At 35.3% G+C, this 23,488-nt stretch overlaps 1 protein-coding gene across 1 annotated transcript in view; it reads left to right on the top strand.

The window, feature by feature from the left end:
* galene overlaps nt 1-23,488 on the top strand; it is a 758,695-nt gene that overhangs the window by 52,948 nt on the left and 682,259 nt on the right. Inside the window, exon 2 of the mRNA XM_069842980.1 lies at nt 20,999-21,071. The gene's annotated coding sequence lies outside the window, so the exon portion shown is untranslated. The remainder of the gene's footprint in view (nt 1-20,998; nt 21,072-23,488) is intronic.

Below are 23,488 nucleotides of genomic sequence, written 5' to 3'. Positions count from 1 at the left end.
CCGGTCGTATGGTCATGAAAATTGGCAGAGGGCATCTTTAGGTCATAAATGAATTTTTAAAGATAAAAACAAAGAAACGATTTTTTTTACCAAAAATGACAAAATCTCACATCAGTGTATCCTTGGGGACATTATACTGAAATTACTAACTTCCATATTTTTAAAGCTAAACTCACAAAATGTTTATCACTAGTATATCTGGTTGATAATAACACATGTACAAAATTTCGTCTCTCTCTATGATAAGTGGTTTGCATTTTATTAATAACTTAATTATATAGTGTATTGCTTAATGCAAAAAGTCCCTTGCGTCACAATTTATATTATTTTTCATTGATATTTACTTATAAGATTCTTTATATAGGCTACATTGGAACAAACATTACTATTGGAATTTTCTGTACAGCGAATGGGTAAATTACTAGGAATTTTTATGATTATTATTTTTTTATATTTTTTTAGATAAAAAATTCTAATAATTCACTTATTAATTTTACTGCAAAACCTTATAGTAAGCTTTGATTCCATGTATGTAAGGAGCCATATAAGTGAAAATCACTTAAGAATAATGTCAATTGTAATGCAAGCGACTTTTTATATAAAGCAGTTCAATATTTTAATAAAATAATTAATAAAATGCAGACCACGTAGCATAGTCAGATGCAATTTTGTACACTTGTCGCTATTAAGCAGATATACCAGTGATCAAAATTTGGTGAATTTCGTAAGTATGGTAGTTATTGATTTCACTGTTGTGAACTCTTAAAACTAATGAACTTCGAGAAATTTCAGTATAGTGTCCCCTTATATGCGGAAGTCGGAGAGTTTGCACGAGGAATGCAGTTGGAAATGTTTAGATTTATTGTTATTTTATTTGCAACATTGTTGTTTTCATTTGTTACTTGTAATTTATTAAGTTCATGTTGCTATAATACCTATAACTGTGACGTTTATGAAGGAGTATATTGAACACTTAAATGTATATTTATGCTGTAATAATTATTAAATGAAGTTTTTATACATTAGTACGTTGACTGACAATAATGTTCTAAAATGTAAGAAGATCCTTTAGAAGTTTTTGCCCTTCAAATTAAAAATATCTGAGTTTTAATTTAAATATTCCTATCCCACGCGTGTTAAAAAAGAATAACAATGGCGGCCGACTCGGTGATTGCGCTACTCTGGTATATCCACGGACTCTGGTAATGAGGCGATATTAGCGACCCTAGTGGTTAGCAACTATCTATGGATGCATATTTACTACGTATTGAGCTTCGTGACTATTCCAACAAACAAGGTAGGCCTACAATAAAAATGTAAGGGAAATGTTTTTGATACCGCTGTATTTCGTTCAACCGTACTAAGCGTCATTTCTCGAAATGCAAGGTTTATTTCATATCAAATTGTTTCATTCATTTAGTGTTCTGCCCAAGGGCAGGTCTTTTACTGCAAACCCAGCTTTCTCCAATCTTTCCTATTTTCTGTCTTCCTCTTTCTGTCCTCATATGATCCATATATCTTAATGTCGTATATTATTTGATATCTCCTTCTGCCTCGAACTCTTCTGCTGTTCACCATTTCTTCCAGTGCATCCTTCAGTAGGCAGTTTCTTCTCAGCCAGTGACCAACCAATTCCTTTTCCTCTTTCTGATCAGTTTCAGCATCATTCTTTCTTCACCCACTCTTTCCAACACAGATTAAAGTCCTAGTACACCCCAAGTATTTGAAGCTGTCCATTTGCTCTACTGACTGTCTCATTTAGAATTTGCAAGTTTAACTTCTTTATTTTTCTTCCTACGACCATGGTCTTCGTCGTATTTGCATTTATCTTCATCCCACACTACTCACAGCTGTCATTTAGCTATTGGACTGTTTATCTTTTATTTTATTGGGTTATTTTACGACGCTGTATCAACATCTGAACTTATACTCCTTATGAAAAATATTTACTTAGATTTAGTGCTCAAGTGTTTGTTACGAGATAGTTACCGTTAATAAAGCTTTATTAAGGCCACCATATGTCCGTAGAAAAGTAGGGTTGCTTTCGAGCCTCAGTGTCCGGCGTTTATAAAACCTTTGACGGTAAAGTCATGTTTTTCGACGCTGTAAACCTGAAGTTTTTCAGAATAGAAACCAGGTTTTCGTACATACAGTCTATTCTATACAGAACTAGAAAGTATTGACAGTTAAACGGCTTCAAGGTGTCACCCTGGCAACCGCTGAAACCAGCCACCCAGAGTCCATGCTTGCATGTCGCTACTTTTTCACGTTAGCACGTGGTAGCCAGCTGTTTTGTTCGGAAGAATCGAATCATCGTTACTGTTTTACAGCAAGTATTGATGTTCTGTCATGGCTATTCTTTTCGTAGTTATTTTATGTTGATGGAGGTGAATTATTTTGAGTTTAGTTTTAAATTTAATTTAGCTGTGTGAGTATTTCTAACGCGATTAATATTGTTCGTGCATTTATAAAATATCGCAGGGCAGTAAGTGTTTACTCCCTCAGTTAACGGCAGTTTCACAGAACAAAATTTTACTTCATTATAATAATGATCCGAGGCACCACAGCCCATTGAGAACCACGACCGACCAGCCGGCTGCTGGCCTCACGTCCACATGCCGAAGCAGAGGTGGACGATCATCCAACCAGAATAGAGTTATCGTGTAGTTAATACGATGATCCCCCGGCCGTTATAGCTGGCTTTCGTAATTACTTAATTATATTTGGGAAAATAAATATTACCTGCGTGAAATTTTAAAATCAGTCTCCTTATTTTGAATTGCTTAATTTTATTTGGCGATGTGATCGTGAAGGGATTAATTTTATTATCTACCTTGTAGCATCACTATCAACTTTCGCTATATTTACGTCATCAGGATAAACTGAAGTAGGCCTGATTCCGCGTCATTATTAGGCCTACTGATACTAGGCTAATATCTGAAAGCCATCGGCGTTGCTCGGTCGCTTAAGGCGATTGCCTGCCGATCCGGAGTTGCGCTCGGGCGCGGGTTCGATTCCCGCTTGGTCTGATTACCTGATTGCGTTTTTTCCGAGGTTTTCCCCAACCCTAAGGCAAATGTTGTATAACCTATGGCGAACCCTCGGCCTCATCTCTCCAAATATTATTTCGCTATCACCAATCCCATCGACGCTAAATAATCTCGTTGTTGATACAGCGTCGTTAAATAACGAAGTGAAAAAATTATCTGAAACTCTTAGTTCGGGTAAACCACACACCCCACTATTTTTCTGTACTGTTTACTACACTGTAACATTCTGATTTATGTAGCCCTAACACTTCTATAAATTACGAGACATTATTAGCTGATCAGAGATTGTCCGTGCATCTCTCCTTGGTAACTGCAAATTTATTAGCAGGAATTCTTGATTACGGTTTATATCATAGGCAAAGGCTATATTGGTTACACACTATGTATCATATTAGCATTCACTCATACTATATTATTATTATTATTATTATTATTATTATTATTATTATTATTATTATAGTCAGATTCCGTATGATACAAATTATTACGAGATTGTCAGTTGATCAGTTCCGCCCAGTGAACTCTGTGTATATTAAACAGGAGGCACTACTCAATGCTTTAAAAGCGTGACGCGAATTCTTCTAACAGAGTTTTTTCTTTGTCTCTTTTGCTATAAATGTTACGTTATACAATATCAGTTTATTGTAATCTTCAAAATTATTTGCGGAACTCCAAACTGTTAATGTTTTCTATATAATGTCAATGGAAGTTACCAAGTTATCAGCCTTGGAGTAAATGAAATCACAAAAATATTAAATAGGCCTACCGGTAGACCTACGAAGAAAAATAACATGGTTTCTAATGAAATAGTGTGTACGAAACCTAGCGACGTCGAATTTGACTCCCAGCAAACTTTAAATGAACTGGATGTCATTTTCGTATTCTTTTTAGTACCGTACTATGTTGTCCTCAGGGAAAGACCTGGCATAGAGTTTATACGAGATTCTTTATGTAAAAATACTGTATATAGAAAAGATAATAGCGTACGCAGGAATTCTTTTAAAGGGCAAGGGTTTATATATTGTTCTTCCTCTGACACATATCAAGTGAAATGTACTGCCTGATAATAGATAGGCTGTAGGCCTACTGTACATATAAGATAGAACTCAATCAGAGGTATATAAACTATAGGAGGGTTAACAATGTAATTTTTTTGTTTACAGTTATTTACATTGCCATTTTAATGCCATTGATACTAATTTGAGGACAAGTAAGATTTCAGGGTCAATTAATTTTGGCCAAAATAGCGCACAGGTAGTTCCATTCGTACTCCGCTAATACAACTCTATTGTTTTACAGCTGCTTCTTCAGGCTTACCAACATAACTAAGCGTGACATTACGAAAGTTCCACGCTAGTGTACACTGGATTTTTTAAAGTTATGTTTTGTTAGATTACTAGCTTTGAATAGATTACATTAGGTTTGGTTAGTTTAGATATTTCTGTATTATTGCGTTACCACGTTAAGGTACAAGGTAATTTACATTCTTGGTTTCTAGTCGAGTCATACATATTATAAAAAAAAGAGAGAAAAATCTTCCGACTCCAATTTCACACCGAAAATGAGGGTCTAAATTTGCTGTGAAAGTGGTGGCTGGCGGAGAGGTGCGGGAATTTGAGACAGGTTAGGTTAGGTTAGCTTTTCATATGCTTTGAATTTACGAATATGTGACAGGCCAGGTTAGTTTAGACCAGCGGTCGTCAGCACAGAGCACCCTGGGGCTAGCGTCCCTTACCCGCGGAGAACACACTGCACCATGGTGCACTCGTAGCTGTTAGCGGGTATGCTCTCTACCTCTTCCTGCTGCACGACGGTGCACACGGGACGACTCCGCTTACCCTTTACACATTTCAGCGACCATTGGTTTAGACTTTTGCTATGACTTACATGTTGCATGACTCGTAACTCCGAAAATCAAAATTTTAAAAGAGAAGCAAAAAACTATCTATATACCCAGGCTTTTAGGTATTCTTAACGAAACACTGCTATGTTGCAATAAAATCAGTCTTCATAATGATGAGGTATGTGATTTTATATTGCTGTTTCATTATGAGCCTGATTGCCGTACCTCTAGCAGGTTAAATAAATAAATATTAAATACACATACTCACCTTCATTATGACGCACTTCTCATTTGAAACGTAATTTACTACACTCTCGAACAATTCTTTTTTTTCCTAATAAGTATCGCTATGAAATGCATATATATCCAACTATATTTCCACAAAAAAAAAACCCCTTACAAATTCCTCGTCTTTCACTTCAAAAATCACCAGAAGTACCTGTGCTGATTTCTCCTTAATTTTTATTGGCAATAATCTATCTGAAAATTGGCATTAGCCGTTACGTTATGTCTCCCGCCAGGAAATTAAAAAAAAAATAGGCGTTTTTGTTACGTATACAATCCAAATTAGGATTGAGACATGAAGTGTATTATTTAAAGGCATACAGTTACAGACACAGCCGTCTCTCTCCTTTTATAATACACGTCAAATATTGTGGACACATTAGTTAAAAAAATATGTACCTACAGGTCTCAAGTGAGTTTTAAGTGACTTAATATATGTTTTCAAATAATATTTTTGTTTATTTTAATGAAATATTTTCTAAAATTTATGAGACAAAGTAAATATGGAATAATGTTTTATATTTATTAGAATAAATTACGTAGCCCTACAGCCACTGCTTATTGTTATTGAACACAGTTGATCCACAGTCTAGTATATACAGTCGCGAAGCTCAATACGTAGTAAATATGCGAACATTCGGTAGTTGCTCACCACTAGGATCGCTAATATCGCCTCATTACAGGCAATGCAAAATAGTTCCGTGACAGTCTATTGTTTCTAGCACCCTCAAAACTCAAGCTTCGTGACTGTATAAAGTAGACTGTGGTTGATCCTTAAAATCTTTGATACAGATAGGTAGACATCTTTGTCTGGCCATTACACTGTTATTGTAGAATAGCATCTCTGTGAAACAGGCAAGGTACGACAGCCACTCTTACAGAACGTTTTTACCCACTGTTGTCAGTTGTATAATAATAAGTTACAACTAAATTTTCTTAGGAATGAATTTGTCAGTGTTTCTATCTTCGACATTATTATTACTTACTTACAAATGGCTTTCAAGGAACCCGGAGATTCATTGCCGCCCTCGCATAAGTCCGCTATCAATCCTTATATTGTGCAAGATTAATTTAATCTTTATCATCATATCCCACCTCTCTAAAATTCATTTTAATATTTTCCTCTCATCTACGTCTCGGTCTCCCCAAAGGTCTTTTTCCCTCCGGCTTCCCACTAACACTCTGTATGCATTTCTGGATTCGCCCATACGTGCTACATGCCCTGCCCATCTCAAACGTCTGGATTTAATGTTCCTAATTACGTCAGTTGACGAATAAAATGGGTGCAGCTCTACGTTGTATAACTTTCTCGATTCTCCTGTAACTTCATCCCTCTTAGCCCTAAATATTTTCCTAAGAACCTTATTCTCAAATATCCTTAATCTCTATTTCTCTCTCAAAGTGAGAGTCCAAGTTTCACAACCATACAAGAGAACGAGTAATATAATTTTTATAAATTCTAAGATTTTTTGAAAGCAGATTAGATGACAAAAGCTTCTCAACCGAATAATAACAGGGATTTCCCATATTTATTCTGTTTTTAATTTCCTCTCGAGTGTCATTTATATGTCTTACTTATTTATTATTTATTATTGTTAATATGATTTATTATTATTGTTATTATTATTATTATTATTATTATTATTATTATTATTATTATTATTATGAAAAACACACTAGTTCTGTGTAATTCGCTTGCCTATTCCAGTGTGGGATATCTACTCTTCATAGGTTGGCAGAGTTAGAAAGGCGGCCTAATGTGTCCGAAATTTGTTATCGCGTAGCAATGTGCATGCTGTACGAATTTTTCCTATTTAAGAAACGAAATAATTTGGGAGGAAGGATCGCCACACAGCGCCTTTCATTGGTTATTATTTTCATATTTAATGATTAAATGATATTTTTCATATGCCACGATGGCGCTTACATATATTCAAGTTTCATTTTATTTACTATTGATAACGTCTGTTCAACAAAATGTTTAAATAGTACAAAAATAAAAACTAACCAAATTAAATTATAACATACTTGAATTGATAGTCATGATAAAACCAATACGTAAGAAAATTAACTAAAAATAGCGTCAATATCGATAGTAGAGATCTGAGATGTACTATTTCAGTTTTGGGGGGCTCTGACGGCGCCAAGGTACTACTTTTCAAGGTCTGGCAGCGCCAGGGCACTTTTCGGATTTTCTATTACCGTAAGATTTTGCAATTATATTAAAAAATCATGTTTTATTCATATTTAAGTTAAACAATTTCAAAGTAGGGTAAACTACAACTTTATCTAAATTTGAACCCGTGCATTACCTTCTGACATTCCACAAGTATTCCTGGGGAAATGATTGTGGTGGCGGTGGTGTTGGTGGTAGTGGTGGTGGTGGTGGTGGTGGTGGTGGTGGCACTACGGAAATTCGAAATTGCAGAGCCAGGGAACTTTTTTGTTTAGAAACACACCATTGGTGAAGCTTACATTTTGAGTTTCATTTAAAATTAAAATTCATTGTGAGTTTTTGTTACACTGTTTTTCGAATGTACACTATTAATTTTCTATTTGGTTCTTTAACTATTGTATATTAATTACTGGGTTATTTGGCGTCGATGGAATTGGTGATAGCGAGATGGTATCTGGTGAGATGAGGTCGAGGATTCACCATGTATTACCTGACATTCGCCTTACGATTGGGAATAACCTTGGAAAAACCCGAACGAGGTAATCAGCCCAATGCTGGAATCGAACCCAAGTCAGAACGCAAACTCGGATGACTAGACAAACGCGCTACTGCCTGAGCTACGCCGCTCTCTGGCATTAAATTTAATGGTCACAATTTAATAATGAAGTTACTACCCTCCTTGTCTTCTAATATTTAGACTCCTAGGCCTACTGCAATACTTCAATATTTTCAGTAGGCCTATATTTTTTTTCGTTGCTGACATAAATGCAAGGGAGAGTAAGAAGACTGAGGAAGCAGACAGACACTGTAGTTTTTTATAGGCTGAGTAGCGTAATGTTTTCAAGCCGCTTGTATACTACACAGCTCTCTGATTGGTTGAAATGCCTGTGCTTCGTAACTCGAGAACGGCTGTGTGGGACAGTACAATGCGATGTTGAAACATTCATGTGAATTCTGAAAGCTAAAAACAGAGAAATGCCAAAATGTAATGCAAGCTTTTTAATGATGATGATGATGATAATAATAATAATAATAATAATAATAATAATAATAATAATAATAATAATGATAATAATAATAATTCTGATTTTGTTTATTGCTCAGAATATTAATACAGTGTATTAAAGAACAGATAAGCACAGGATGGTCTAAAATCTGAGGGATGACAAATTTAAAAAATGGTATTGAAAGTCATCAATATGTTGTTACTGTTGTCATGTATATTGTATTCTATCTTCATAATAATAATAATAATAATAATAATAATAATAATAATAATAATAATAATAATAATAATAATAATAATCGACAGATAATGGAGAAAAAATGAGAGTATAAGGGTACAGTGCATCAGTTATTCATAGATTTCAAAAAGGCATATGACTCGGTTAAGAGAGAAGTTTTATATGATATTCTTACTGAATTTGGTATTCCCAGGCATTTAGTTCGATTTATTAAAATGTGTCTCAGTGAAACGTACAGCAAAGTTCGTATAGGTCAGTTTCTGTCAGATGCGTTTCCAATTCACTGTGGGCTAAAGCAAGGAGATGCACTATCACCTTTACTTTTTAACTTTGCTCTAGAGTATGCTATTAGGAAAGTCCAGGACAACAGAGAGAGTTTGGAATTGAACGGGTTACATCAGCTGCTTGTCTATGCGGATGTCGTGAATATGTTGGGAGAAAATCCATAATCGATTAGGGAAAACACGGGAATTTTACTGGAAGCAAGTAAAGAGATAGGTTTGGAAGTAAATTCCGAAAAGACAAAGCATATGATTATGTCTCGTGAAGATTATATAGTACGAAATGGAAATATAAAACTTGGAAATTATCTTTTGAAGATGTGGAGAAGTTCAAATATCTTGGAGCAACAGTAACAAATATAAATGATACTCGGGAGGAAATTAAACATAGAATAAATATGGGAAATGTCTGTTATTATTCGGTTGAGAAGCTTTTATCATCCAGTCTGCTGTCAAAAAATCTGAAAGTTAGAATTTATAGAACGGTTGTGAAACTTGGACTGTCACTTTGAGAGAGGAACATAGGTTAAGGGTGTTTGAGAATAAGGTGCTTAGGAAAATATTTGGGACTAAGAGGAATGAAGTTACAGGAGAATGGAGAAAGTTACACAACACAGAATTTCACGCATTGTATTCTTCACGTGACATAATTAGGAACATTAAATCCAGACGTTTGAGATGGGCAGGGCATGTAGCACGTATGGGCGAATCCAGAAATGCATATAAAGTGTTAGTTCGGAGGCCGGAGGGAAAAAGACCTTTAGGGAGGCCGAGACGTAGATGGGAAGATAATATTAAAATGGATTTGAGGGAGGTGGGCTATGATGATAGAGAATGGATTAATCATGCTCAGGATGGGGACCACTGGTGGGCTTATGTGAGGGCGGCGATGAACCTTAGTGTTCCTTAAAAGCCAGTAAGTAAGTATTATTATTATTATTATTATTATTATTATTATTATTATTATTATTATTATTATTTCACTGTTAAAGATTAATGCTAGATGCTGCAGGTAATCTATGAGATTTGGAAGCGACCCGGGTTCGATTCCTGTTCAGGTCTAATGGAATTTGTGGTGGACTAAAGAGATATTGCACAGGGTTTTCTCTGGGTACTCCCATTTACTTCTTTCGTCCCACCGACACTTTCCATTTCCTATAAATTCGTTTATCATCCTATATTATAATTGGAAAAATCTTTTCACAACAAATATAAACATCCAAAGGGTTGAGACAAGGCTGCAGCTTATCACCAATACTGTTCAATATATACATCGAACAGGTATTGAAACAATGGAAACAAAGCTGTCAAGGAATTGGAATAAAATTAGAAGATAAATTCCTATTTAATTTACAATTTGCAGACGATCAAGTAGGCCTAGTGATTGCGCAAGATCTTTTTGTTTTGGAATTTATGGTCAAAAGATTAAACAAATTTTATGAATTCTGGGGTCTCTCTATAAATTATAAGAACACAGAATATTTGGCCATTAATACTAAAAGTAATGATAATATTGTTATAGATGATAAAATTGAAATTAAACAAGTTAACCAGGCAAAATACCTAGGTACATAAAGCAGAAGGTTTTGGCGAAGAGGAATTAAAAAATCGAGTTGAACAAAGTAAAAAAAATTATAACATGTTTAAATTCTGTATGGTAGCATAAACATCTTTGGAAGGATACCAAAAAATATATTAGCAAAATGTTAGTTGAATCTTTATTAAACTACGGAAGTGAAATATGTGTAACGAATGCATATTATAGAAAAAGAATTTTGGCCGTAGAAATGGATTATTTGAGACTAAGTGCTAGAGTCTCCCGCTTGGACCACATTAAAAATGAAGAAATTAGGCATAAAATGGATGCTGAAGAGACTGTGTTAAATAGAATAGAAAATAAGAGTTTGGTCATCTGATGAAAATTGGCGAAAATAGATGGCCTAAACAAATGTACCAGTGGAAACCTCCATGAACAAGAGGAAGAGGTAGACCAAAAAGAACTTGGGACAACGAAGTAATGGAGGTAATGCACAAGAGAGGGTTGAAGACTGAAGACGCACAAGACAGAAGGCTTTGGAGGATTGGCACAGGAAGACGGCAGTATCTGTAGAATCCTAAATATATATATATATATATATATATATATATATATCTTTAAGAGAGTAATAGTTAAAAAATAGGAGTCGTTTGGGTAGCGCAGTCGGTATATTGTTGGTCTTTTGTGCACAAGCTTGCGAGTTCGATCCCGGCCCAGGTCGATGGCATTTAAGAGTGCTCAAATGCGACAGGTTCATGTCAGCAAATTTACTGGCATGTAAAAGACAAAATTCCGGCACACCGGCGATGTTGATATAACCTCGGTAGTTGCAAACGTCGTTAAATTAAACAATTTAAAATTGAAGTAAAACTAGGCTGGGGTGATGTCTTCGAGTAGTATGAGTTTCCGATTTTGACTGATAATTATAATTAGAAACTCTCTGGCTTACCCCGAACAAAGACGATGTTCCGAGAAGAATTAATTATTGTGTGTAGTATTTCTGTATGTAGTAGTGAATTTATTGCCTCTTTTTATTGCAGTTCGTCCAACCAAATGACTCCTCGTTGGGACAATTTACTTGGTTGAGGTTTTTTAAGCATTTTTACTCAACTGATTAAGAGCAAATGCTGGGTAACTTTAGGTGCTGTACCGTGGACTCGCTTTGCTGGTATCATCGCCATCTCATTCAGACTCTAGATCATATCTGCACAAACAGCGCTCAACGAGCGCGCGCGCTCCGTCGGAGCGGGAGAGCTGTGTTTACCACTCGCCGAAACGGAGAGGAAGATACATCAGACTTACATTAGAGGAGAGGGAAACGACCACTCAGCTATCTAGTGGAGTGCAGTGTGTAGGCACAGTCTAATAGATACAGTCACGCAACTCATACGTATAAAATATGCCAACATTTGACAGCTGGCGCGACAGTAGCCCTCTAGCGGCAGGCAAGTTAAAAGTGTGCACACGACATATGATAACACATCAGAAGACGGGTTTTGCGTAATTTATTTTATATTTTTATGCTATACAATAAGTGTATATGGTTCTTATTAATTCTACTTTAGAATCCTAGAAGAATTTCACACGCAGTTAATCTACAAGTTTCAGAAGCTGGGAATAAACGTAATTCTTTCTGCTCCTTACAACTGAATCATGGCCCTGATCTCGTATCATGGTTTGAAATGATATAATTGTTCGTTGCGTGGTCGGTTAATTCAGTTCATTCCTAAATATATTTATGAATCATTGGAACTTCGTATTTCCTGTGAGAAGAGTAAAAATTACGTAGCAGCTTCAAAATTGTAGGGAATATCTCGTAGGGTACATCGCGTGGTGAACTCCTCTCCCTATTTCCTGAGAAATTAACGATTTTGCATACCGCAAATTGGGGTAAACTCGGCCGCTGAGGTAAACTTGAAAATAAAGAAAAGGGGAGGATTTAAACATTAATATGAAATTCATTATTTTTCCATTTCTTAACAACCGGTATTTCCTTCATTATTTTGAGTCACAAATAGTGCTGATGTTATGGTTTAAATTTTTATGGCAAGTTTACCGCATTTTACATTACATTTCCAGTTTTCACACATAATGCCCAATTTTAACATATCCTACCTATAAATACGTAATTTACATGCACTTACTGTTAATATGACGTAGGTGAGAACAAATAAATGAACATACAATTTTGTTGAAAAAATTGTAACTTCAATTAACTCAGAAAATGTAGGCCTAATTTTATTTTCAGAGCAAAAGTGGTGTAAGTCAAAAATGGGTAATGAGGGGTTAAAGTAAACATTCTGTAAAATACATCGCAAAGCGGCAGTTAATATTGAATGTATTTAAATTATTAATAGTCAGTGAATAGCACGAAAGATATATTAATTGCTACTTTGCGCTGTATTTTACAGAATTTTTACTTTAAACCTCATTACCCGATTTTGACTTACACCACTTCTGCACTGAATGGCTCAAATAATCACCGGGAATGTAAAATCAACACCAATAACAGTCATGCAAATTATTACAGAAAAGATTGCTTTTTATATTAAATTTAAAAAGGCTCTTTTATTTCTTGAGAACTTAATACGTCTGCCACATGAATCTACACGAACACATCAGAAATTTATCGACACAGTTTGGATTTATTCAAGGAGTGAATATTTTGCAAAGGGATTACTATACTCCATGAATTCTTGCAAAATTAACACCATGGTACCTACTTGAATGCTATATAACATTCAACTTTTGAAAATATAAAGAAAAAAACAGGAATACAAAAATTATGGAATTACTTGCATTAAAAACTGTAGATGTATTACCCAAAATCGGAATGGTTACACATTTACACATATGATCTCTGCAAAAAAATAATATACTGTAACAGGTATTTACTTTGTTTTTATTTAAACTGTCCTTCCTGACATACAAATAGGTAACTGATAAGTAATAAAATAATGTTTTATAGAACACAATACGTAGGCTACCTACAACGTGGATTATTGGTTATGACTGAGTTATGGTTTTCTCTTGGTCTTTAGGGAATCTGAAAAAAGACAAATTCGGAGATTTAAACTTGTTGTTACTGCAATTTTCGTCATTGCACACATTGCCTTTATTCCGACGCATGATTAAAACGTTATTATAACAGCTTGCATCCCTTTAAAGCATGTGCTGGCTGTATCAATCCTATGACCAGTGCCTTGCCTGCCGCTTGGGCGCTAGTGTCGCGAATGTTGGCAAAAAAAGTGTTGAAGTTGCGCGACTGTATCTATTAGACTGTGGTGTAGGCCTATTCTCAGTAACTGTTTCACGTTGCTTACCTACTGCTACAGTACAGTATGGAGGAATCTCAAAGACGGAACATAACATTTAACATTTAACGATTTACAGCTCGAACTTATTGATCTTCAATGTGACCTAAGGGCTAAAGATCGTTTGAATAATACTACTAGCCTGGTTGAGTTTTACAAGACTAAATATTAGCAATAATATCCACGACTACACAGGCTGGCTGTGAAAATGATTTGCTATGTTTGGCTCAAGATTTATATTTGTGAGCAACTGTTTTCTATAATCAACTTTAATAAAGGCTGACATCGAACATCTGTAACTGATGTTTCATTACGATCAGTAGGCTACTGTTCCTTTCAGCTGCTAACAGCATAAAACCCCGTTCTGATAAATAAAAATATAACGAAATTATATTTTTACATATAAGTAGCTATAAAATTTATATTATTTCTGTAAAATAAATATTTCGTTATTAATTAATATTAGTCCAAGATAATTTTGCAAACACTGAACAGGAATTCACTTCATAAACACTCGTAATAGTACTTCCTTTGTGTATATTTTGTACGAGATCACTCCTTCCAGTCCTCCCTTATACAGAGCGCAGCTAATATCTGCATTCCGCTCTTGAGCCGTGAGCCGGCTCGGAGAGCGCAAACCTTGTGCAGGCCTGCTCTAGATAATCACAGCAATTGTTAAAGCGTCGTAAAATAACCAATTAAAGAATTAACACTCGCTTCTTAAAGAAGTGTCTGCTACCAGTTACAAACCTCTTTTGTTACGTGTAGCTTACATAGAAGGAAACAATGTCCAAGTGAAAAGGAATTTGCTCTTTAGTGTTTGTTCAAACATTGTAACTCACTAATATGTTTCTTTAGATGCGTATGACTTCTGAATGCCAACTGGAATGTTAATTGCTAGTTAATCCGTACAGTTTAGAAAACGTCAAAACATAATGTTTTACTGATGAGTTAATAAAATCAAATTTTGTGTGCAATCCAGAATATAGGCCAGGGCTGGGCACATTACGTGATTCTGAGAAATGAACGCTGTGAGCTTTAAAGAGTGCATCTTGCGAGCGCTGTGACGTAAGCATTCAGTGTCGGTGCAGTGGTGACTCTGCAGTATGAGACGAACTTTGAAGACGGAGCTTCCGCTCATACACTAAAGCGGCCCGCTACTCCCAATGCTTTTAATGTATCATGGGAGGAGGAGTTCTTTTTGGTAGAGAGCAGTGGATTAGCAAAGTGTTTAATTTGGCATAAAACAACTCCAACTGGTTAAGAAGTTCAATATCCAACGACATTATTCTTAACATCATGCTACAGAATATGACAAATATGATGGTAATTAATACAATTTAAAGAAAATGTTTCTCAGGTACATTATATTAGAGTATCTATTTGATATTTACATTGCATTATAAGTTATTATATATTTAGTAATATATCAATTTAAATTATACAAGTATTATGATATATTATAGTATAGTACATTACAGTTCATGATATAACATATATCATACTATATATCATGAACTGTAATATACTATACTAATCATAATACTTGTATAATTTAAAATTATATATTACTAAATGTACTATAATAACTTATAATGCAATATAAATATCGAATAGATACTCTAATATAATGTACCTGAGAAACATGTTTTTTTAAGTTGTATTAATTCATGGTCATATATCATATCGTATCATATCATGTATCATATCATATATCATATCATATCATATATCATATCATATCATATCATATCATATCATATCATATCATATCATATCATATCATATCATATCATATCATATCATATATCATATATCATATCATATATCATATCATACGAGTATATTATATTATATTACTTACTTACTGGCTTTTACGGAACCCGGAGGTTCATTGCCGCCCTCACATAAGCCTGCCATTGGTCCCTATCCTGAGCAAGATGAATCCAGTCTCTACCGTCATATCCCACCTCCCTCAAATCCATTTTAATATTATTTTCCCATCTACGTCTCGGCTTCCCCAAAGGTCTTTTCCCCTCTGGCCTCCCAACTAGCATTCTATATGCATTTTTCGATTCGCCCATACGTGCTACATGCCCTGCCCATCTCAAACGTCTGGATTTAATGTTCCTAATTATGTCAGGTGAAGGATAAAATGCGTGCAGCTCTGCGTTGTGTAACTTCCTCCATTCTCCTGTAACTTCATCCCTCTTAGCCCCAAATATTTTCCTAAGAACCTTATCCTCAAAAACCCTCAATCTCTGTTCCCCTCTCAAAGTGAGAGTCCTAGTTTCACAGCCATAAAGAACAACCGGTAATATAACTGTTTTATAAATTCTAACTTTCAGATTTTTTGACAGCAGACTAGATGACAAAAGCTTCTCAACCGAATAATAAGAGGCATTTCCCATATTTATTCTGCGTTTAATTTCCTCCCGAGTGTCAATTATATTTTGTTACTGTTGCTCCAAGATATTTGAATTTTTCCACCTCTTCGAAGGATAAATCTCCAACTTTTATAGTTCCATTTCGGACAATATTCTGATCACGAGACATAATCATATACTTAGTCTTTTCGGGATTTACTTCCAACCCTATCTCTTTACTTGCTTCAAGTAGAATTTCCGCGTTTTCCCTAATCGTTTGTGGATTTTCTCCTAACATTCACGTCATCCGCATAGACAAGAAGCTGTATCATATTATATTATATTATATTATATTATATTATATTATATTATATTATATTATATTATATTATATTATATTATGTTATATTATATTATATTATATTATATTATATTATATTATATTATATTATATTATATTATATTATATTATATATTATGTATTATGTATTAACAGGATGACAATAATGCATTTAGTGAATCGGCTGTGAGAATTAGCTACAAAATTTGCCACGAAATTGCTAAGGAATTGAAAACATTCAACGAAGGTGAATTCATCAAGCGATGTTTAATTATACTGGCAGATGAACTCTGCCCACAGCAAGTAGGGGAAGTAGAAGCCATGCGCCTGTCTCGTAGAACCGTGGTGAGGAGATTGCGGTATGTAAGAATGGGTTATGTAAATAAGCCTAATGATTTGTGTGTGTGTGCATAGAGGGAAGTTTATTTCACTAAATTAATAAGAGTATTATAAATTCTGTACTGTACAATGGATTGATGTAATATCCTTATAAACTATTATGTACTGACAGAATGATTATAACAACCGTGGCTCTTGTTATATTAATGCAGGGAAGGTAGCTGTAATGCGAGTCCGCCACTGCGTGAGCGTTCTGCGCTGGCTTGGAATTGAAGTACCTTGCGGAGCGAGAGCAGCTCTGGCCGGCTAGACTGAGCCGCTCTCATGCCCGGCCCTGATATAGGCCTACTAATTTTTCCGTCATTTTGCTGCGTAGGCCTAGTAAATTATATGATTTTGACCAATAGGTCAAGAAAAACTATAAATAGTGATGCGATTTTCAAATGAATCAGACCTGCTTCGAAACTCTTGAAATGTGAAAGTACAGAGTGATTCAAACTGATGGAAATTTGTTGTGTACACTTACTATAAAGAACAATGCAATAATATGGTGTGCATCTGTTGGCTAAACCTTCAATGTATTAACTGGCTCCTTACAGACACTGGATGTAAGTACTCTGTGCCACTTGGCACATCACGTAGTTATCAGTCCGATCGTCAAATTCTTGTCGCACTCTCCGTAATATTTACTCTTTATAGATACAATCACAGCGATATTCCTTTGCCTTACTTTAATGTTTGTTTTATAGTGTACAATCACAGACGGCATCCTTCATCCCCAAAGACAGAAATCGCATGGAGTCAGGTCTGGTGACCTGAGAGGTCAACCGTGCGCTGTAGGCCAGACAGTGACAGTAGATAGCATTTCCATTCCAACGATATAGCAGATGTCCAATGAGAGAAATGCGGACTTCATTTTAGAAATGAGGTCTAGAGCTGTATTGTTGGAAAGCGGAGAAAGTACAGACGTACCTTTGCATTGTTGTTATTGAGCTGGCGTCCTTAACTGACCGTGGCGCTAGTTACGTGCAGCGTCTCGCCTGCTGTGTAGCGATGTCTGTGCAGGCGCACGGACACAGTTCGTTCTCTGTAGTACACAGTGGCGGACCAGAAATGTCAGAAGAAGCGATGTCCGATAGATCATCCACGCCATTGAATTTGTTATTATGGAAAGATTCATTTCTATTTGTTGAAAAGTCGGCAGTGCCCACGTGTTTGGTTTGTGGTAAAATTCTGAATAACAGAAGGAATTTCAACTCACAACATTATTATTCGTCCTATCACTCAAATGATTATGAACAATATAAGGGAGAAGAACGAATCACTTTCATCCAAAAATTACTAATAACTAATGTATTATATTAATAATAATAATAATAATAATAATAATAATAATAATAATAATAATAATAAACTAAATATTAAACATTCTTTCCCTAACTCTATCGGTACAAAAGTAACTAATTTTTGCATTTCGTTATCTTAAAGTAAGATTAATAAGCTCGTTTGACATTTACTATGTTTCTAGAAAGAAAAAATGTTTGTTAGATATACTGTACATTAAAACAAATCCCTTATATAGATTGTAGTTTGATGGAGAATAAATATTGAATATAGTTTATTAATTTTTATTACTTTATATTTGTGGCCTTTATTTTCATGTAATAATTTAATTTACGGTTGTTGAAAGAAGGAATAATTTATGTTAAACATAAAACTGAAGAAACTGTGTCTAGCTTTTTGAACAAAATGGGTCGTTAAACTCAGTGTATTATTTGGCTAATTTCAACATATTTAATGTGCACGGTTTGTTTACTAATTTGCCAGAAACAATTAATGATGGCATGTTTTAAATTCTTTAAGTTCTAGGATAAATTTTATTACGTATGTTTCAAATAGAAACACATGGAATTGTGCATAACCAATAGGCTATAAGAGTATAAGGGATGCGGACAACTCTTGAATGACTGTACTGGTAGACCGCCACTGACCCGGATTCAACTAGCATCCCTTCCCTGATCCTGCACAGCGTCTGATTCACGTGTAGACTTGTGCACTGTGCAGCTCCTGCTAGCACGACTGTGCGGTCGGTTGACGACGCCTGTTACAGAGTTTGTCTTTGCTAGTTGAAAAACGTAAAGGACTTGTATTGTGAAAACAGCATTTTTGCACTTTTTATCCCCTAGTGGCGCAAGTATGAAACAAATTTCCCGAATATTTAAAATAGAATCTTTTACAATTTAGCTAAGAATCGAGGCACATCATGTTTACATCATTTTGAATCGTGATTTCCGTGTCACCTTCTTAATGATCTTCATTTACGAGTATAACTAAATGAATGCGTATGTCACAGTTAAGTGCAGTTTATACAGCTTTACAATATTACATCAATTGAGGGACTGATAGTAAGGCACAGTAAATTGTAGAGCTCTGCTGTTATGTACTCATAAATCCCAAATGTTAGGGATGTGAATTATGCTGTTGGATAGCATCCTCTGATTGAGGTTCTGGCTGATATGTTCATATATTATTAGGCAGTACATCTTACTTGACGGTCAACTCCTGTGAAGTAACGGTTAGCGTCTGGTAGCGAAACCAGGTGGCTCGGGTTCGATTCTCGGTCGTGGCAAGTTACCTGGTTAAGGTTTTTTCCGGGATTTTTCCTCAACCCAATATGAGAAAATTCTGAGTAACTTCCGGTGCTGGACTCCGGACTCATTTCACCGGCATTATCACCTTCATCTCATTCAACTTAGACGCTAAATAACCTAAGATGTTGATAAAGCCTCGTAAAATAACCTACGAAATTAAAATCATTTGATGATATGTGTCAGAGAAAGAACAATTGTTTGTATGCATCTGCAGACTGACTAGTGTAATATGTACCTAGTCGGCGCTGTATGCAATGGAGGAGGGAAGGAACTGGCCACCCTACCCCATTATCTCCTGGCCTAGTTGCCTCATAGGTGTGTCTTCTTGGTGTCACTTGTGGATTTAGACCTGTCTTCGAACAGTTGACTAAACAACAACAATACATATCAGGATTTGTGGTATGTCCCCTTCCCTCAATTGTTTCTTGTAAAGAAAGTGCCCGTCTAACTGAATATCCAGCCTAGGGACATCAACTTCTAGGTAAAAGTAAAAAGGTAAATGTATCTTCGTCACACGCCATGAAGGTAGCCTACTTGGGGGGCATGGAGGTAGAGCCCCATGCTTTCCATGACTTCGGCACTAGAATGAGGTGGTGTGGTCGGCACCACGCTCTGACCGACTTTCACCCCCGGGACAGACCCGGTACTCAATTTTATAGGAGGCTGAGTGAACCTCGGCCAACTCCTAGGTATGAATTAGCCTATTATGGTCGAATCTCTGTATTTTGTTTCCATTATCAACATCTTATGTAACTGTAAATGTACCACATTACTGGTACTAAATTTCATTTATATTCAATATCTTTCTATAGTTTATTAACATATAATTTCAATATGAAATTGAAGACTTGAAGCAAGTAAGGATTTAAGAGTTACTATCACAATTTGGAGGAACTTGAGTCTTAACATACGTTGAAGCTATTGGAAAATACACGTCCCGCTGTATACGAACGCCAAATAAAACGATAAAGCAACGAATCTGGATTTAGATTTTTATTTTTGTTAAAGGGTTAGATAATACGGTAAGTTGTTATTCCAGTAAAACTGCAATTTTCACGAAAATGCCACTTCAAACCTATATTTACTTCATGTCTTCAAATATCGAATGTTAGGAAACGGATTCATAAATAGAAAAATTGAAAGTACTGATTTAAAACCTAGAAGTGTTAAGCATATAAGCTTTCATATTCAGCTTATGTGGTCTTTAACATGGCTGTATTGTCTATTTATGATTAGCTAGATTCCGAAGGCGGAATTGTTCAAATATTTAAATAATATTAGAAAATTATTCTTTGTACAACATTTACATTGACGCCAGTAAGTTTCACTTAAATTCACAGTTAAAACTTAAAATTATTACAGACGTGCGTGCATCGAACACTTCTGCCACTGATATGATAAGCTGACGTTGTCTCTTTATGATTGTAGTTCGAAAATCACTCACGAGTCTTGACATTTCTCATCATTAGTAGCCAATCATTATTCACATTGAATGATATTTCTACTTCTGCCGTTGATGTTCCAGTTTTTTATGTTTTATGCGACCACTAATATTTTCGTACTTCATTTCAGTGTCCCACATCGCTCATGGAAAGCACGTAGAAGGGGTTCAGTGGAGGAAAGACGGAGGACCTGACAACGAAAGGTAAGGAATATTATTTTACATACAAATTTATATTCGTTTTATTAAGGATATTGTGTGCGTAGAAAACTTGGAGTTTAAATTTACTGCAAGAAGCTCAATTATAGCCTATTTTTAGTAGCTTCATCTTTTGTCGTAGCTTGTCTATAGATCTCTGTTAAAGACGATAAAAATTAAAAACATTCACAGAGAGTACATACAATTTTAAAATAAGGATTCTCTGGTAAAACTCTCCACAGTTTTTCACTCAATATTTATATTTAGAGCAGCACACTTAAGTTCACACTTCACTTTCTCAAAGATTGATGTAGAATCATTAAGCGACAATCCACACTTTTCTAGTTTCTGTATTGCTTGGAGCGGATTTTATAATTGTGCCTGTATTAAACTGAAGTTTCTCTGCAATGCTTACTTTTCGAAATATTCTGTGTACGTTGAATCAAGAAAGTAACACTTGGGTTTAGTCGTAAACAGCTTTGTTAATCGCACTAAAATTGCCAGAATAAAAGAGAACAGCTTTAATCCACGCACGCCCAGCAGGTAAAACTTGGTTCCTGGGATAAAGAGATTTCAGGGAAGTTCTCCCTGCAAAAATTAAGTCGGACAGGAATTTTTACGAACACCTTAATATAAGAATTCTGCAGTGCTTGGGGAAAGTGGCATAAGTCATTTTCCACAAACATTTTTCATTAATGTATTGACAACTTACGGAACATCTGCTTGCTTGGGATAAGAGACATAAGTATTTCATACAGAAAAAAATCAAATCGACATAAACCAGTGTGAAGACAGTTTTTTTCTTCTTTTGTAAAATTAACATTTTGACTTCTGCCACTTTTCCCGATATATATTATTTCTTACTATCATCAGGTGAACAAATACTTTCTGAATCTAATAATGTATCTCGTATGTGCCACATAATATTAAACCCATAATTGTTTTCATGAACTTTTTTCATTTCTCTCAGCCTGGGTAGAGCAGCCGGTCTAGCGCTAGTCTTCTGTGTTCGAGGTTGCGTGTTCGATTCCGGCCCAGGTCGATTGCATTTAAGTGCGGCATGCTCATGTCAGTAGATTTACTGACATTTAAAATAACTCTTGCTTGACAAAATTCCGGCGAATATATATATATATATATATACATACACATATACAGTATAAATCTTACGGAACAGCAGAATTAAACAACAGAGAAATTCTCTAATATTTATCACTGTATGAAGTCAAAACGAGTAGTAACCCACCCTGAATACTACCTATGTATAAGTAGGCAGATTGCATTCTAATAAAATATTATAATTTCTACATGTTTGTGTGTCAGCATTTAGTACTCGTCTAGCTATAAAATAGCAACCAATTTTTAAGTATGAACGAAGTGAATAATAATATCTTAAAGATAGAAGACGTGAAAACGTTCACATCTTCTATTGTATCGGTATTTCAACGTACCCGCGCGTTTGGGTATTGTCGTCCGACGTCATCAACAATTGCCGACAGACACGACAAGACGGATCGTTTCCATGGAAACACTGTGGTTTGCCATTTTCTGCCTACGACGTATTCCGGTTTCCCCACCAGCTTTTATTCGCCAGCTAGTGGCTGGGCTGTCTTAGCTCTTTTGTGAGAACATTCATTTCTGTTAGGAACTGGACGTCTACGTAATATTATACAACTGCTTAAAATAACTTAAATAAAAGGGCCTCGTTATATAACTGTCACGTGATTTCCTCCCTTTTTACGACTCTACGACATAACCAGTTGGATAGACAGTAGATAGTATGTCTGAATAATTTTATCTTTTCGGATCGGGCAGAAGTGAAGATTGAATTTACAATACGTAAGGTACTCTTTATAGAGTAGGTACAGAGTTATTTCAACATGAGTTACTAGTTGCGAAGGACGAAACTGGTAATTCGGATTAGGTACAATATCCACATTAGAACTGAAGCCTGTATCGAAATGAACGGCCACCATTTTCAAAAATGTGTTTAAATATCCATGTTTAGCCTATTTATTTTTCAATTTAACTTTATTCTCTATATTGTACGCTAATGTACTCTAGACAGTATAATATACACTACATAATGAATACCTCCACATGGACAGCTCAGTTCGTGAGTAAAAACACTCGCTGTTAATACTATACTGTATTTTGATTAAACAAAAACCTAATAAAATGATCAAACTCAAAAGCGCTATATTTCCTAGTTTACGTAAATGGATGAACTACTTTCCTTCCCTCCTATACTTATTAAAGTGATTTGATTGTATATTACGCCAGTATCATCGAACTCCAATCGTGGAAGGGGGTAGCAAATGGCGTGGATCCAAAGGTATAGCCAAGTTAATATTAAAAATGTTTGTAAAAATAAAATGATGCCCCTGTACAATTGTCAAAAAGAAAGTGGCCGCACTCGTGAA

Source organism: Periplaneta americana, chromosome 13 (assembly GCF_040183065.1).
Source record: "Periplaneta americana isolate PAMFEO1 chromosome 13, P.americana_PAMFEO1_priV1, whole genome shotgun sequence".
Lineage (NCBI taxonomy): Eukaryota > Metazoa > Arthropoda > Insecta > Blattodea > Blattidae > Periplaneta > Periplaneta americana.
This window is presented reverse-complemented; position numbering and strand designations above follow the sequence as displayed.